Source organism: Bos javanicus, chromosome 26, assembly GCF_032452875.1.
Source record: "Bos javanicus breed banteng chromosome 26, ARS-OSU_banteng_1.0, whole genome shotgun sequence".
Lineage (NCBI taxonomy): Eukaryota > Metazoa > Chordata > Mammalia > Artiodactyla > Bovidae > Bos > Bos javanicus.
The window spans coordinates 2,178,534-2,196,302 of record NC_083893.1 but is presented as its reverse complement, the minus strand read 5'-3'; the positions used below and the strand labels follow the sequence as shown (position 1 = coordinate 2,196,302).

General features: G+C 38.4%; 1 pseudogene; it reads right to left on the bottom strand.

Moving 5' to 3' along the window:
• Positions 1–719: 719 nt before the first annotated feature.
• LOC133239651 (small ubiquitin-related modifier 1-like) lies at positions 720–1,064 on the bottom strand (annotated as a pseudogene).
• Between the last annotated feature and the right edge of the window lie 16,705 nt (positions 1,065–17,769).

The window sequence follows — 17,769 nt, the reverse complement described above, 5'->3', positions numbered from 1 at the left end:
ATGTCCATTTAAAACCCATATCCCAGGCCAAAAAGTACAAATAAAGTCAAAAAGAACACTGTTTTGCTGTATACACTTCTGCATAAATAACTTTAACTGCAAATGAAAACTAGATCTTTTTGGGGATCTTCTGCAAGATCTTTTTCTTTTATCTTAAAATGCTTCCTCTTCAGTGAAGCCATCTCTGGTGTTAGTCATTATTCTGAATACCTCTGTCACTTTGCCTCCAACTTGAAATTCCTCTTCTTGTGGTCCAGACTCTCAGATTTGAAAAGTAGCTTCAAGTTAAGGAAAGGTCATTTTCCATAGTTCCGTTTTCTGAAAAACTCCCATCTCCCACTGAAAGTTATAGCTCAGGAGTGAAGCAACACATGCTATAACTTCAGGGCCAACTGGAGAGTCATTAGGAACACTCACATTACTCAGCCTTATTTATCACAAGTCTGCAAATGCATAGTCCTGGAAAAGGTGGCCTCTCTATGCACACATGTAATTTTTTAAAAGGACAGAGTGATATGAAGGGAGCTGAGATTTGATCACCAAAAATCAGCACAATGAAAACAAACAATGATGAATAATGGGCTCTAGAATTCAAGTTTCCAGATATTTTTAAAGAGTTGGGGTGCCGGTTTTCAATTTGGTTTTGAATACCACATTACAAAAAAAGCTATTTTTAAAAATAAAAGAGGGTTAAGAGAAAAGAAAAAATAAAAGAATACCTAAACCATTGAATGACCCCCTGTTTATTTCTGATAAATTTTGATCATATCTTTTTCTTCCATTCACAGTTCTTTGGGAGTGTGATTATCAACAATTTTCTGACCTTCAAGGAGAAACCTGAGTGAATTCATGGGAACTTCCTGTCTTTGACAATCTGATTCTTTGAGTTTCTTGAGATGTATCACCATTTTCACTTTGAAGTGACTCTCACTGCTATCCTGTCTGGTGACTTTGAGTTTACTATATTCTCCTTCTTTCTTATCCCCCAAGTCCTCGGTTGAAGGTTTTGCTTCCTGGTCGGACATGGTGACAGTGACTTCTCCTGGGGTCTCCGCAAAGCAGCAGCCTCAGGTAGGCAGAACTTTACTCCGGAGTTTATAAATCTCTTTTCCCCCCCATAGCACAACACCAAGGCTGGAAGGACTTTCTGTATGCCTTGAAGCCAGTTTCTTGAGTCAGCACTTTGTTATTCTTGTGCCAGTCAGTGAGCATGTGAGTGATATTCTTTTTCCAATGCAAATAGCAGAAATCTTGAATCTTGTTCTCTTTGAGTATAAGAAATAAGACAATTCAATGTGATTAAAAAAAAAATACATGTTGCCAAAACTCTATCCCTGAGCTAATCTTCAAGAGGATTTTTTGCTCCACTGCAATATTTATGACATTTGCCTTGAGAAATAATTGCACTCTCCATAGAGGCCTGTATTGAAAAATTTTTATTTGGGAAATGTAAGTTGGTTTACCAGCTTATTTTAGATAACTTGTGAATGCTAGTTTTAGTGCAAGTTTGTGTGTCTGACACACAGGCCAAACAAACCAAAATGTCAGAGTTTGGAGCAGAGAAATATTTATTGTAGAGCCATGCAAGGAGATAATGGTTCCTGCCCCCCCCAAAAAATGTTTTTTATGGGATCACTTCCTGCACAATTCTCTGATTGGTTGATGATGAGGTAACAGAGCGATGTTACAGGGGTTAACTTTATCAATCCTTGACATGCTGTGTAGGTCTGGGGGTTGTTTGTTCATGATCATCAAGTAGTTAATTTCTCCCACTTGGTGGTGGTTTTCACCTCTGCAGAACAACTCAGGAATGTGCATTAGATTACTGTTACCTAAGTACTTCAGAGAGGAGTTAAGCAGAGGGTAGGGGGGAAAGGGCCCCCCCAACCCTGAAGGCCCTATGGGGTCCTGCTTGGTTACAATAGAATATCAATCAGAGATGAAATAGCCCTAAGCATTTTCTCTCTCCAGTTATGTACCCTACAGAAGTGTGTTATACAAAACTTGGATTACCTAAACATACACTGATCTGCCTTGGATAAAGACCTTGTCCATTCATGTTGTCTTAATTTTTATTGTGCTGAAATGCATTAATAATAATTCATGAGGAACTAGATGATCATGGTAAAAACTGGGTAATCACACAAGGCTGTTTTAAAAATGATGTGTTTTGAAGATTGATTAACCAAATGGACAACCAAAGGAATACCAAATGTCATGAGCAAGAAATTATTTTGGTCAGTGCTTTCCTGGGGTGTAATAAAAATGCATTACTAGATACCTTTACAGAAAAAAGATTTTAGTGAAATTTAATGAAAAAACAGGGGATAGGTAGCTAATTCAGAGCTAACAGGAAAGAGGTTTTCCCCAAAATGGAAACATTTGCTCCATCTGGGTATTTTTCAGTAATTGAGGCCCACAAGCTTTGGCTAGCTATGAAACGACAGCATACAATTTTAAAGTTACATTTAGTTGGAGAGCTTTTGTACTCCTCATCACCATATGAAAGTTCAATTGATTTTTTTTTTCATTGAAATGGCTAGTTATTGGACACAACTGTCTTAAACTGACTGGTAATTCAACCTATGCCTATATAACACTAAAATAACAGATCAAACCAGTAGAAAAAATAACAGTCAAGCAGATCAGTTTCACACAAATTTAGCTAATTGATAGAACTTTCCACCTTTTAACCCATCATTTCTGTTGTAGAGATAAACAGGCTCCACTCAGCATCAACTCTGTCAAACCCCAAAACCCACACACAGAGAACACCTGACCTGAGAACATCTCATCAAATTTCAGCTTCTCTATTTTTGCCTTTGGAGAATAAAATATCATTACATTTGCCTCCTTCATACTAAGCAATGAGCCTGGCCAGCCCAAGGAAAAATAATGAAATAAAGTCTGCTTTAGGAATTATGTTAAATCGCCTAATCAGAGATTTTTTGCTTTTTGATGAAATTTCTACCTTTCTACTGTCTCTAAACATTATTTGGATAACCTGTGCATTTCTGTGCCACACAATTCTCAAATTTGTCTCTCTCAAAAGCATTTAACTTCCCAAATTCTCCTCCATGTGTCAAACTTGGTGCTTTACTGATTGCTTTTGATAATGTAAGAAACTACTTGATTAAGAAGCTAAGGGCTGTTAATGGGTTACATCCCATGTAACTGTTGCAAACCTTAGGATTCTGTCACACAAAATAGTGACGAGTGGGGAGACTCTCAAAATTCCCTTTAAGGTGAAGGAGATAAAGGATTTGGCAAACCTTGGATTCTTTCAGTGCTTCTGAAATGGCAGGGCGTAGGGTATTAACACATGTGAGGCTGATTCTGAAAGCTTTTCTTCCTTTAGGCTTAAGAAATTACAAATGTCACTCCAAGAATAGAGTTCTTCAGTTTTTCAAAACTAACAGGCCCATGCCCATTACCCACCTGCAGGGATTTTAACTCTCTGTATTTAGGTTAGACCCAGGTACCATTATTTCTTGAAAGCCACATAGGTAAGTTTGAGACACAACCAAACTTGAGTGCTAAGTGACTACATAATAGTTGTTAGATGATTACCCAGAAACCTCAGAAAGATTATGTTAAATGAAAGAAGCCTCTCACAAAAGATGGCATATTATACGATTACATTTATATGAAACATCTAGAATGGGCAAATCTATAGAGACAGACAATAGTGTTTCCAGGGCTAGAAAGGAGTAGAGAATGAGGAATAGGGTGATGATACCAGGGAAGCCCTAGCTAAATGGTACAGGGTTTCTTTTTAGGGTGATTAAAGTTAACTGTGGTAATGTTCACCCATATCTGTGAATATACTAAAAACCATTAACTGGGACACATTAAATCAGTGAATTTTTAAGGTATGCCAATTATATTTCAATAAAATTGTTATAAAAATTTACACGATATGTACTGAAACCTATATCTCTCCACAATTATGAGAAAAAAAAATATATCTTTCTGTATTGATTTTTTGGGGACCTGGAAACTTAGAGAGTTTCAGCACCAAAATGCTGTCAGGTTTTTAAATCTGGATTTTATTTTTCTTCTAACACTCACCATTGATGAACTAGTGATTGAAACCCTACGGAGGCTCTACTCCATTACTGAAATGAAGTGACAATGTTTAAAAAAGCATCAGTGCCAAGCCATCTATGATGTAAAAGGAAGTTCCCTGTAAATGTCAGAGTCAGTCAATATATTTTTTGATGATAATATATGTTTGATTTTTTATAAGTATGGATGATTATTTAATTAAGACAGTACATTATTTCTGTCAGGGAAAAATTGCTCTCCTGGCCACACACAAAATGTTAACAAGAGCACTCTGTCATCCATTGATCAAAACCAACACAAAAATCTGTCAGCCTCGAGAGAGAAAAGTTGCTATTCTCACTCAGGCAGAATTCAGTTTTTATTCTCTGTAGCCATCGTCCATTCAACAGTGCTTGAAGCAACGAAGAGACCAATGAGAAATGTGTTAGCCTCTAAATATGGTTTAAACAAAAGTTTTAGTACCAATTTTTGCATGTATAAATAAGATAAATGAGTAAGGGAATATGGTCTCCCCATGTGGTGCTAGTGGTAAAAACCTGCTTGCCAATGCAGCAGACATAAGAGATGCTGATTCAATCCCTGGGTCAGGAGGATCCCCTGGAAGAAGGCAGGACAATCCACTCCATTATTCTTGCCTGGAGAAACTCATGGGCAGAGGAGCCTGGTGGGCTACAGTCCATAGGGTTGCAAAGAGTTGGACATGACTGAAGTGACTTAACACACACACAAGTAAGGAGCATATAAAATTTATTTTAAAGACAATTATTCATTAAAATTATGTGAGGCAGCATTAAGATCATGTTTTGAGATGCTCCTAATGAGTTCTGATTTAAATAATTTTGAAATGGGTGGAATAAACTAATAGCTGTTAAATACACAGATGCTAATTACTTTTTACGTTCATTTATCAAGATACAAATATTTATTAAGATTTAAGATTATATCAATACACAGTAAATCTTTAGACATCAAATTAGAAAATGTTTTAATCATTTTGTCAACCCTTGGTAAAAGGGTAAGCTTCCCTTTACCAAGATGACATACACTTATTTTTCTTAGAAGAAAACTTAATCAGACTCTCATTTTCAAATAGGAAAACAAAGGCTAGAGACATGAAGTTACTTGCTCAATGTCACAAACCCAGGTAGTGTCAATGCTGGGGTCAGACCCATAATTCTAGAAACCTTACCTCAAGAGAGATATCTGATTCAGACCCTAAGGCAACACTCACAGCCTGATCTGGCTTACAAATATATTGTATTAATACTAGTCAACTTGTGCTGATATAACAAAGCACCTTAGCCTGAGTGGCTTAAACAATAGAAATTTATTTCTCACAGTTCTGGAGAAAGGAAAGTCCAAGATCAAAGTGTCGGTTAATTGGTTACTGGTGAGGAACCTCTCTTCCTGGCTTGTTCAACCCAATAACAACAACAAAATTCTTAAACTCATAATGTTTGTTTATAACAAAAACGAACAGTTTCTTCGGTATCAGAAAATGAGCAGCCTGTGATCTTCCAATTGGCTGGGTGGGGAAGCATATATTCTATAGATCTAACTGCACAGCCCAGTCTGGCTTTATTTGCAACAAAGTGAATTCTGTGTTTTAATCTCTACCTGACTGCAAGGCACTTGGGACTTGGTCTCCTAACTCATACACTTTGCCTTCTTTCTCTACCCTTCCCATTGACTTCTCTTTAAAACACACACACACACATGCACACACACACACACACACACACACACACACACGCACACACATGCACTCACTCAAAGCATGCTCTATCCTATATACTAATTTTAAAAAATAATTTTGAGACTACTTACATTAACCCTGAAGAGACATATACTCTACAGATGCTGTTTTTCCCAATACACTTCATGTGGATTTTGTATAAGAACACTGTACCAAAAAAAAAAGAAAAGAAAAAGAAAAAATGCCAGCTATTCCAAAATGATTGTTAAAGAACATTTAAACTTCGCTTTCATATCAGTCTCCTTTATGCAAACTCCATTTACATTGCAGATAGAAAAGGAAAGAGAGTTCTGTTGTTACTTTTAAAACCTTCTCAGGTCTTTTGTTGTTCTTGTTGTTTAAACAGAATAAATTCTTTAATAGAACAATGTAAAGTAGTTAATGGAGAAGTAAGGACAATTGCACTTATTTCACATGCTAGCAAAGTAATGTTCAAAATCCTTCAAGCTAGGCTTCAACAGCATGTGAACCAAGAACTTCCAGATGTGCAAGTTGAATTTAGAAAAGGCAGAGGAACCAGATATTAAATTGCCAAAATCCACTGGATCATGGAAAAAGCAAGAGAATTCCAGAAAACCATCCACTTCTGTTTCATTGGCTACATTAAGCTTTTTGACTGTGTGGATCATAACAAACTGGAAAATTCTTAGAAATGATAATACCAGACCACCTTCCTGACTCTTGAGAAACCTGGATGCAGAACATGGAACAACAGACTGGTTCAAAATTGGGAAAGGAGGATGGCAAGGCTGTATATTGTCACCCTGCTTATTCAACTTATATGCAGAGTACATCATGTGACATGCCAGGCTAGATGAAGCTCAATCTGGAATCAAGATTGCTGAGAGAAATATCATGATATGGAGATGACACTACCTTAATGACAGAAAGTGAAAAGGGACTAAAGAGCTTCTCGGTGAAGGTGAAAGAGGAGAGTGAAAAAGTTGGCTTAAAACTCAACATTCAAAAAACTAAGATCATGGCATCTGGTCCCATCACTTCATGGCAAATAGATGGGGAAACAATGGAAACAGTGACAGACATTATTTTCTTGGGCTCCAAAATGACTGTAAACAGTGACTGCAGCCATGAAATTAAAAGACACTTGATCCTTAGAAGAAAAGCTATAACAAACCTAGACAGCATGTTTAAAAGCAGAGACATCACTTTGCTGACAAAAATTGTATAGTTAAAGCTATGTTTTTTTCCAGTAGTCATTTACAAATGTGAGAGTTGGACACTAAAGAAGGCTGAACACCAAAGAATTGATGCTTTTGAACTGTGGTGCTGGAAAAGATTCTCGAGAGTCCCTAGGGCAGCAAGGAGTTCAAAGCAATCAATCCTAAAGGAAATCAACCCTGAATATTTATTGGAAAGACTGATGCTGAAGCTGAAGCTCCAATACTTCAGCCACCTGATGTGAAGACTGACTCATTGGAAAAGACCCTAATGCTGGGAAATATTGAGGGCAGGAGAAGAAGAGGGTAACAGAGGATAAGGTGGTGGATGGCTCTGCTAATTCCATGGACATGAGTTTGGGCAAACCCTGGGAGATACTGAAAGACAGAAAAGCCTGGCATGCTGCAATTGATGCTGTAAATAGTCACACACAACTGAGTGACTGAACAATAAAAACACAAGCACAACTTCCAAAACTGATCAGTCCAAGTCTTTCAATATTCCCCTCCACATGGAGAATTTCAGAGTATATTCCTGTGGCAACAATGACAGAGAAAGGAAAGAATTTTCATACAGAGAAACCAAAATATATTAAAGCATATAAATAATAAGAATCTTCCTCTGTTTAAAGATCCTATCTTTTACTTGCAATTAGCTACATGAAGTCAAATGTCATCAGTTTGATTTTGCCAGAATGGAACTGATGATATTGTACATAGTAGGTGGTTTATTTTTTTCTTGGCAATGGAAAACAAAAAATTATTGAGAAAAGAGTATTATCAAGTATATTCAGGGCAAGGTTTTGTTTTGTTTTGTTTTTTAGGACAAATAATGTTCAAGCATTTAAAAAAAATCTTTGGAAAAAAATAAGAAGCAAACATTACTATCTCATTACATATTCTATTCTCTTTAGCAAATAAAAACAAACAATACAGACACACAGTCAAAGCAGTTTTAGCAGCCATGTTGGATGTTCACTTCCATTTCTATTCTCACCAAAAGACAAAGCTGATCTAAAAAAATATATGACCTGACACACAGTCAAATAACTGGCATTCACAGGCATAATTTGGGGCTGGTAAAAATTAGCAGAGTCCAATAGCTGTGAAAAGAAGAGAAGCGAAAAGCAAAGGAGAAAAGGAAAGATATAAGCATCTGAATGCAGAGTTCCAAAGAATAACAAGGAGAGACAAGAAAGCCTTCCTCAGCAATTAATGCAAAGAAATAGAGGGAAACAACAGAATGGGAACTACTAGAGACCTCTTCAAGAAAATTAGAGATACCAAGGGAATATTTCACACAAAGATGGGCTTGATAAAGGACAGAAATGGTATGGACCTAACAGAAGCAGAAGATATTAAGAAGAGGTGGCAAGAATACACAGAAGAACTATACAAAAAAGAGCTTCACGACCCAGATATTCATGATGGTGTAATCACTCACCTAGAGCCAGACATCCTGGAATGTGAAGTGAAGTGGGCCTTGGAAAGTATCACTACGAACAAAGCTAGTGGAAGTGACGGAATTCCAGTTGAGCTATTTGAAATCCTGGAAGATGATGCTGTGAAAGTGCTTCACTTAATATGCCAGCACATTTGGAAAACTCAGCAGTGGCCACAGGACTGGAAAAATTCAGTTTTCATTCCAATCCCAAAGAAAGGCAATGCCAAAGAATGTTCAAACTACAGCACAATTGCACTCATCTCACACGCTAGTAAAGTAATGCTTAACATTCTGCAAGCCAGGCTTCAGCAATACGTGAACCGTGAACTTCCAGATGTTCAAGCTGGTTTTAGAAAAGGCAAAGGAACCAGAGATCACATTGCCAACATTCGCTGGATCATCGAAAAAGCAAGAGAGTTCCAGAAAAACATCTATTTCTGCTTTATTGACTATGCCAAAGCCTTTGACTGTGTGGATCACAATAAACTCTGGAAAATTCTGAAAGAGATAGGAATACCAGACCACCTGACCTGACTCTTGAGAAATCTGTAGGCAGATCAGGAAGCAACAGTTAGAACTGGACATGGAACAACAGACTGGTTCCAAATAGGAAAAGGAGTACATCAAGGCTGTATATTGTCACCCTGCTTATTTAATTTCTATGCAGAGTACATCATGAGAAATGCTGGGCAGGAAGAAGCACAAGCTGGAATCAAGATTGCCAGCAGAAATATCAATAACCTCAGATATGCAGATGACACCACCCTTATGGCAGAAAGTGAAGAGGAACTAAAAAGCCTCTTGATGAAAGTGAAAGAGAAGAGTGAAAAAGTTGGCTTAAAGCTCAACAGTCAGAAAATTAAGATCATGGCATCTGGTCCCATCACTTCATGGGAAATAGATGGGGAAACAGTGGAAATAGTGTCAGACTTTATTTTTTGGGGGGCTCCCAAATCACTGCAGATTGTGATTGCAGCCATGAAATTAAAAGACACTTACTCCTTGGAAGGAAAGTTATGACCAACCTAGATAGCATATTGAAAAGCAGAGATATTACTTTGCCAACAAAGGTCCATCTAGTCAAGGCTATGGTTTTTCCTGTGGTCATGTATGGGTGTGAGAGTTGGACTGTGAAGAAAGTTGAATGCTGAAGAATTGATGGTTTTGAACTGTGGTATTGGGGAAGACTCTTGCGAGTCTCTTGGACTGCAAGGATATCCAACCAGTCCATCCTAAAGGAGATCAGTCCTAGATGTTCATTGGAAGGACTGATGCTGAAGCTGAAACTCCAATACTTTGGCCACCTGATGCAAAGAGTTGACTCATTGGAAAAGACCCTGATGCTGGGAGGGATTGGGGGCAGGAGAAGGGGATGACAGAGGATGAGATGGCTGGATGGCATCACCGACTCAATGGACATGAGTTTGAGTGAACTCTGGGAGTTGATGATGGACAGGGAGGCCTGGTGTGCTGTGATTCATGGGGTTGCCAAGTGTCGGACATGACTGAGAGACTGAACTGAACTGACACTTCTAAAATCTGTCTATTTTCATTTCTTAAAATGTACAGTATACTGGAAATGTGACAGCAATATTCTTAGACTTATGTTTTCATGTACAGATTATCAACCATTCCTAACATCTTTTATTAAAAAAGGCCTAAATAGGAAGCTTTGAATAGAAGTAGAGATGTGAAAGAAATTTATAGAACCAAATTTTTTTCCAAATATTCCTTTACTCAAAATGTCCTTTTAATTTGCAATGGTTCAGTTACTCTTAATTAGTGACATGGGACAATGGCTTTGAATTTTGTCTCATATATGACCCTCTATAAAATGCTTTACATTAATGAGATGCAAAAATCACTGCAGATGGTGACTGCAGCCATGAAATTAAAAGATGCTTGCTCTTTGGAAGAAAGGCTATGACAAACATAGACTTCATATTAAAAAGCAGTGACATTACTTTGCTGACAAAGGCCATCTATTCAAAGCTATGATTTTTCCAGTAGTCATGTATGGATGTGACAGTTGGACCATAAAGAAGACTGAGTGCTGAAGAACTGATTCTTTTGAACTGTGGTGATGGAGAAGACTCTTGAGAGTCTCTTGGACTGTAAGGAGATCCAACCAGTCAATCCTAAAGGAAGTCAACCTTGAATATTCATTGGGAGCACTGACACTAAAGTTGAAGCTCCAATACTTTGGTCACATGATGTGAAGAGCCAACTCATTGGAAACTGGGAAACTCACCCTGATATTGGAAAAGGTTGAGGGTAGGAAGAGAAGGGGGCAACGGAGGGTGAAATAGTTGGATGGCATCATTGACTCAATGGACATGAGTTTGCGCAAACTCCAGGAGATAGTTAAGGACAGGAAGCCTGGAATGATGCAGTCCGTGGGGTCTGAAAGAGATGGAGATGACTGAGCAACTGAACAACAACAAATAGATCTTACTGATTCTGTTTCTTTGGAGAATGCAAATACACTCTTAAATCTCATATTTGGAATTCTCGTGAGGATTACATGGAAAGCAGATAGCACAGTGCTTTATACATAATATTAATATACAAAGAAACACTCAGAATCTGGAGGCTATTATTACTTAAGTCCCAGGCTACAAAGGCCATACTCATTTTCTTGAAAATTATTATCCAGTCCATGGAATTTCTGGACTACATGTCCCAGAATCCCAAAGTAGTTCTAGGGCTGTAGCTTACCTGCCTGGAGCAGAAATTCTTCCAACTAAAAAGTTCACTTGAAGGGGTTTTTATTTAGCCTCCTTACCTAAATCTTAATATGGAATTTTCATCTTTAAAAATAATTTTTATAAGAAACAGTAATGTCATTACTGTACCTAAGATTCATATACAGCAAAATGGTATGTGGAGAGTGCTCAGTAAAGACTATGAACTGTGTTTTTCTTTTTCTTACCAAGGAACAAAAAGCTGATAGATTATTTTACAGATAAAGTTTTCCTGCAGGATATTGGATTGACAAGTGTTAAAACTCAGCTTTTTTTCTTCCTTGATGTAGTTTAAAAGAATTTGTTAGAGTCACCTGAAGAATCTGAATCTTCAAATTTACACAAAAATCTCACATCAGCTGAAGGAACCAAAGATATGCTTCAACTGCTTCAGTATCTTTAAGATTCCACTCATGGGGAAACAGAGCTCAAAGATGGAGAGAAAACATTCATGTGCTTCAGCAAAGGTGATGCTTCCTGCAGAGGTGAGACATTTGCTGATTTGATGAGTCAGATAAAATTTATCAGCCTGATAGAGATGAACAGGCTTTCCAAAATAATTGCTTAAATAAACTGTGTCTCTTGCATGGCTCCTCTTTCAGAGTGGCTTTCTCTTCAGATGATACACTTCTTAGGGGCAAAGTTCAGCATTCACATTCAGTCTAATTGTCAGACCTTGGTAGAGAGGTTATATAATTGCCCTCTGTGTGTGAGAAAATTTAGTTTACTCCACACTGGCCTGCCAGTCCTTCAAGAGCTAAGTCTATACAGAAAATGGGAAATATCATGTGATACTGCTTTTATGTGGAATCTAAAAAGAAATGATACAAATGAACTTATTTATAAAACAGACTCACACAGAAATAAACTTAGGTTTACCAGCTGGGAAGGGATAGTTAGGGAGTTTGGGATAGATATGTATACACTATTATATTTTAAATGGATAACTAACAAGGACCGACTGTATAACACATGGAAATCTGCTCAATGTTAGGTGGTAGCCTGGATGGGGGGAAGTTTGGAGAATGTGTGCGTGTGTGTGTGTGTGTGTGTGTGTGTGTGTCTGAGTTGCTCTGCTGTGCACCTGAAACTATCACAACTTTGTTGGTTGACTATACTACAATACAACATTTTTAAAAGTTAAAAAAAGAGTTAAGTCAATATGAATTTATAGAATATGGAATTTGTGCCTTAAACAGATGATGTATGTTGGAAACTGAATTTAATTATAACATATTAACAGAAAAGATTTTCATAAATATGTAGCAACTAAGAAGTATGTCAGAGAGTGGGCATTGCTATCCTAATCTGCATACAATGGCTTTGAGCACAAGGATTCAACATTGCCCAAGGTTGAATAAGTCAAGAGAATGCATGGAAAAAAATGTTGTTCTATTAATCAATATTCTTCTAATATTCACTCTGTAGCATATACCCTGAAAGGGTCAAAATCTCATTTCCAGGTACAACCTAAATTCTAACAGAAAGTAAATTAGAAATCAATCAATTTAACCAGTTTATTTTTTCTGATGTATCAAACACTACTGATACATATTACAGAGATTAGGTCATAATTATTTTTTACAACCAACAATTTTGCAATATGCATGGGGATTTTAGTTTATTTATAACATCTGTGTGTGTGCATGCTTTGTCATGTCTGACTCTTTGCAACCCCATGGCTATAGTCCATCAGCTCCTATATCCATGGATTTTTCCAGGCAAAAATACTGGAGTGGGTGGCCATTTCTTCCTCTAGGGGATCTTCCTGAACCAGTGATGGAACTTGTATCTCTGGGATCTCATGCATTGCAGGCAGATTCTTTGCCACTAGTTGCCACCTTGGAAGCCCTATAATGTCTTTGTTTTTCCCAAAGAAATTCCAAAAATGCTAAGGATAGAATATGGAAATTAATTTGTACTCAAGTACTTGGTCAGATGGTTTTAACTCAGGACATGAGTCATAACTTTCTTTATGTTGCACATGAGCATAGGCAAACATTTCGTAGCGCAAACACTCAATTGCTCTTCCAGTTAGTCTTGAACCTAGTCCTGACATATAGCCCTGTGTTTCTCATTCAAAATCTGCCACTCTAGACATACCAAAAAAAAAAAGGAAAACAACCAATACAAAGCCCAATATTAAAGTTAATTTTTATTCCCTTTAACTTGTGTATTATTACTAACTTCTCAATCACTTGCAAGAATTAAATGCCTTCAAATTGCCCTTTGGGTATCAAAACTGTGCTCAGTGCAAGTGCCTTGGGCTTCCCTATCTTCTAATGTCATACCGATATCTAGCAGGACCCTGTGGGGCTCCTGGGCACAAAGGCTTCATTCAGTCTCCATGACCTTTCCTGATTTCCTATGATCAGATTCAAATAGCTGCTAATTAGGGAAGGGAGGGGGTGTGGAGACAAGGGAGGAACAGTCAAAATAAACAATAGTGCAGCCTTGGGACAAGGTACTGGTTTCTCCTCAAGGGATATATATAACAATATTTTTTAGCTATTTTGCAGATATTTAAATCCCCAATAGGCGGGAGAAAGTAACAGCAGGCTGCCCACAGACATGCCCTCAAAAGGTTGATGATGCTGACTCCCACTTACCTCACTACCAATCAATCAGAAGAATGTCCATAAGCTAATTATGCCCTCTTTGAAGCACTGCTGTAAAACTTCTCACTTAGCACTCCAAGTTGGGACAAACAGTATAAAGGCATTAACCTGCTGTGGCTCCCTTTGCCTGGCAAAGCAATAAAGCTACTTTTTTCTACTTCACCTGAAACTATGTTTCTGAAGATTAATTTAGTGTCAAGGTATAGAGGCCAGATTCTGCTCCAATGCACTCCACAGTGATAGGGATCTCTTTTCTCCAAAAAGCTTGCCCCTACTCATGTGGACCTAAAATTGATATTAGGAAAGCAATCTGATTGAAATAAAGCATCTGAGCAGAGAATTTCTGCTCTATACCCCCCTTACCCAATCCTCATATCTTCCCAAACAAATGTATGTTGTTTTAATTCTAGCAATTTTAAAATTATAGAATTCAAGGCAAAAGAAATTTAGGAAGAAATTTCTTTGAAAAGAAGTCTAGGCTTAATGATTTCAAACATATTTTTAGCTCAAGAATATTTTCTTCAAGCAAAACATGTAAAGAATCCAATGTATAAAGCATTAAAAAAAAAAAAATTCTTGTTGAAGTAATGGCAAGGAGGACATAAAGGCCAGGCCTGTTATTTACTCTCTCATGCAGAATCACCCTGGACATGCATCCTCAGAATTTTTAAAGCTTGCTTTCAGAGTCAACTTTGAAAATGACTGAAGGTTCATTCTAATGTGTCTCAGCTTTCTCTGAGGCTTAGTTAGTAAGGAGAAAGATTGGTAGACCTTTAGCTACTTGCTTCCATCATATGAGACAAACTTAGGACTCCAAATACAGTTATGTCATTCTCACCAATGTCAATGTCCCGTCTCTGGTCTAGTCCTTCTCTTAGGAGAAGGAATCGCATAAAACCCACTACTAACACCCTTTCTCTTTCACTAAAAGACCTTTTTTCTAAACTCTAATGCTCCAAGGACCCCAATTTAATCACTGATCTACTACATTAAAAAGGACAAACATCACCAAGAGTTGAGGAACACCATACTCTTTTAAATGAGTAAACCTATGCCTATGTTGAGCAAATCTAGCCATGACATTTTTTCAACAGCATTTGTTCTGGCTTCTTTCAGAATCTTTTCTTTATCTTTGATTTTTGTAGTTTGAAAATGATACATCAAAGTGTAGCTTTTTTTCGGGTCGGGGGGTGGGGGGGAGTGGATTCCTCCTACTTGGTGTTCTCTGAGGCTCCTGGATCTGTAGACTGGTTTAGTTCAGTTCAGTCGCTAAGTTGTGTCCGACTCCTTGTGACTCCATGAATCACAGCACACCAGGCCTCCCTGTCCATCACCAACTCCTGGAGATCACTCAGACTCACGTCCATCGAGTCAGTGATGCCATCCAGCCATTTCATCCTCTGTCGTCCCCTTCTCCTCCTGCCCCCAACCCCTCCCAGCAGCAGAGTCTTTTCCACTGAGTCAACTCTTCGCATGAGGTGGCCAAAGTACTGGAGTGTCAGCTTCAGCATCATTCCCTCCAAAGAAGTCCCAGGGCTGATCTCCTTCAGAATGGACTGGTTGGTGACATTAATTTAGGAAAATTCTCAGATATAATTGTTTCAAACAGTTCTTCAGTTTCTTTCTTTCTTTATTCTCTAGGTGGTATTTTTCTTATGTATATGTTGCACCTTTTGTAGCTGTCCCACATTTCTTGGATATTCTTGTTTACTCAGTTTTTTTTTCCCCCCCCCGATTGCTTTTTAGCTTTGAAGGTTTCTATTGAGATTCTTTCCTCAACCACCTCCAATCTACTAATGAGCCCCTCAAAGGCATTCTTCATTTCTGTTCATGTTTTTATCTCTGGAACATCTTTTTGGTTCTTTCTTAGTATTTCCATGTATCTGTTTGCATTACCAGTCTGTTTTTTCATGCTGTCCACTTTATCAATTAGAGTCCTTTACATATGAATCATCAGTTCAGTTGAGTCGCTCAGCCATGTCGGACTCTTCGACCCCATGAATCACAGCACGCCAGGCCTCCCTGTCCATCACCAACTCCAGGAGTTCACCCAAACTCATGTGCTTCGAGTTGGTGATGCCATCCAGCCATCTCATCCTCTGTCGTACCCTTCTCCTCCTGCCCTCAATCCCTCCCAGCATCAGGGTCTTTTCCAATGAGTCAACTCTTCGCATGAGGTGGCCAAAGTACTGGAGTTTCAGCCTCAGCATCAGTCCTTCCAATGAACACCCAGGACTGGTCTCATTTAGGATGGACTGGTTGGATCTCCTTGAAGTCCAAGGGACTCACAAGAGTCTTCTCCAGCAGCACAGTTCAAAAGCATCAATTCTTCAGCACTCAACTTTCTTCATAGTCCAACTCTCACATCCATACATGACCACTGGAAAAACCATCGCCTCGACTAGATGGACCTTTGTTGGCAAAGTAATATCTCTGCTTTTTAATATGCTATCTAGGTTGTTGTTCTAAATTCCTAGTCTGATAATTCCAATATTTCTGCCACATCTAAGTATGGTTCTAATGCTTTCTCTGTCTCTTCAACCTGCATTTTTGACATTTTAGTGTATCTTATTTTTTTCTTATTAATAGCAAGACGATGTACTAGGTAAAAGGAAGTGCTATAAATAAGCCTATAGTCTTACAGTGTTGAGGTGTGTGGGAAGTTGACTATTCTATAGTCCTGTGATTAGGACTTGGTTTTTCACAAAGCCTGTCTTTGGACAATGAACTTCAAATACGCTTCTCAGCCTATCTCCACCACCCTTAAGTGAGACAGAATAGCGAGAGCTAGAGTTAGGTATTTCTGTTCCCCTGGGGGCTGCACTGATAAAAAATCCACCTGCAAATACAGGAGACATGGGTTCGATTCCTGGGTCAGGAAGATCTCCTGGAGTAGGAAATGGCAATCTACTCCAGTATTCTTGCCTGGAAAACTCCATGGGCAGAGGAGCCTAGTAGGTTACAGTCCATGGGGTAGCAGAGAGTCAGACATGACTGAATACACACCATGCACACAAGTTATTTACACTCTGATGAAACTCCAGCAGGTTAGGCTTTGGTTTAATAGTTTTTCTGAAGGGCAGACCTTGTTTCAAGTTATTATTTTTTTTTTCTAATTTTATTTTATTTTTAAACTTTACATAATTGTATTAGTTTTGCCAAATACCGAAATGAATCCGCCACAGGTATACATGTGTTCCCCATCCTGAACCCTCCTCCCTCCTCCCTCCCCATACCATCGCTCTGGGTCGTCCCAGTGCACTAGCCCCAAGCATCCAGTATCGTGCATCGAACCTGGACTGGCAACTCGTTTCTTACATGATATTTTGCATGTTTCAATGCCATTCTCCCAAATCAAGTTATTTTATATTGAGAGTTATGAAGGTGTTCTTTGCGTTGAGACTGTGAGGGTCTCTGCTGTATGCTTGGAGTCACAATCCAGAGATGTTCTGGATTGTTTCAAAACAATTCCTTTTACCCTCCCCCTGCTGTAAGTATAAGGGGAGAGTTCTCTGATATTCACCATCATCAGAGCCTAGTAGAGTTTTAATAAATAAAACACTTAAAAATTGAGATTCTCCCACAACTGGGTTCTCCTGGAGATTTTATTTCAGACTTTCCCTCACTGAGCTTCAAGCAATTTGTTAATTACCAGTCAGGTTTTACTATCCTGGCACTGGTTCCTGTAGAGCTTTCTGCTCTGGTGGGTTGTGATTTACCTGTCAGTCTCCCAAATTTTGGGGTCACTGGCTTGCTTTGGGACTTCACTTTGTTTCAGGATCTAGGCAGACTTTCTGACTTTTCAACTTGTTCAGCTTTTCACCTGTTAGGACAGAATAGTGACTTTAAGTGTGTTCAGCTTTTTACTTGTTTGAACAGAGTAGTGACTTTCAAGCTCCTCACATGCAGAACCACAGGCCTGAAAGCTACTCCTTCCATATTTGCTGAACCTTGAAAACCA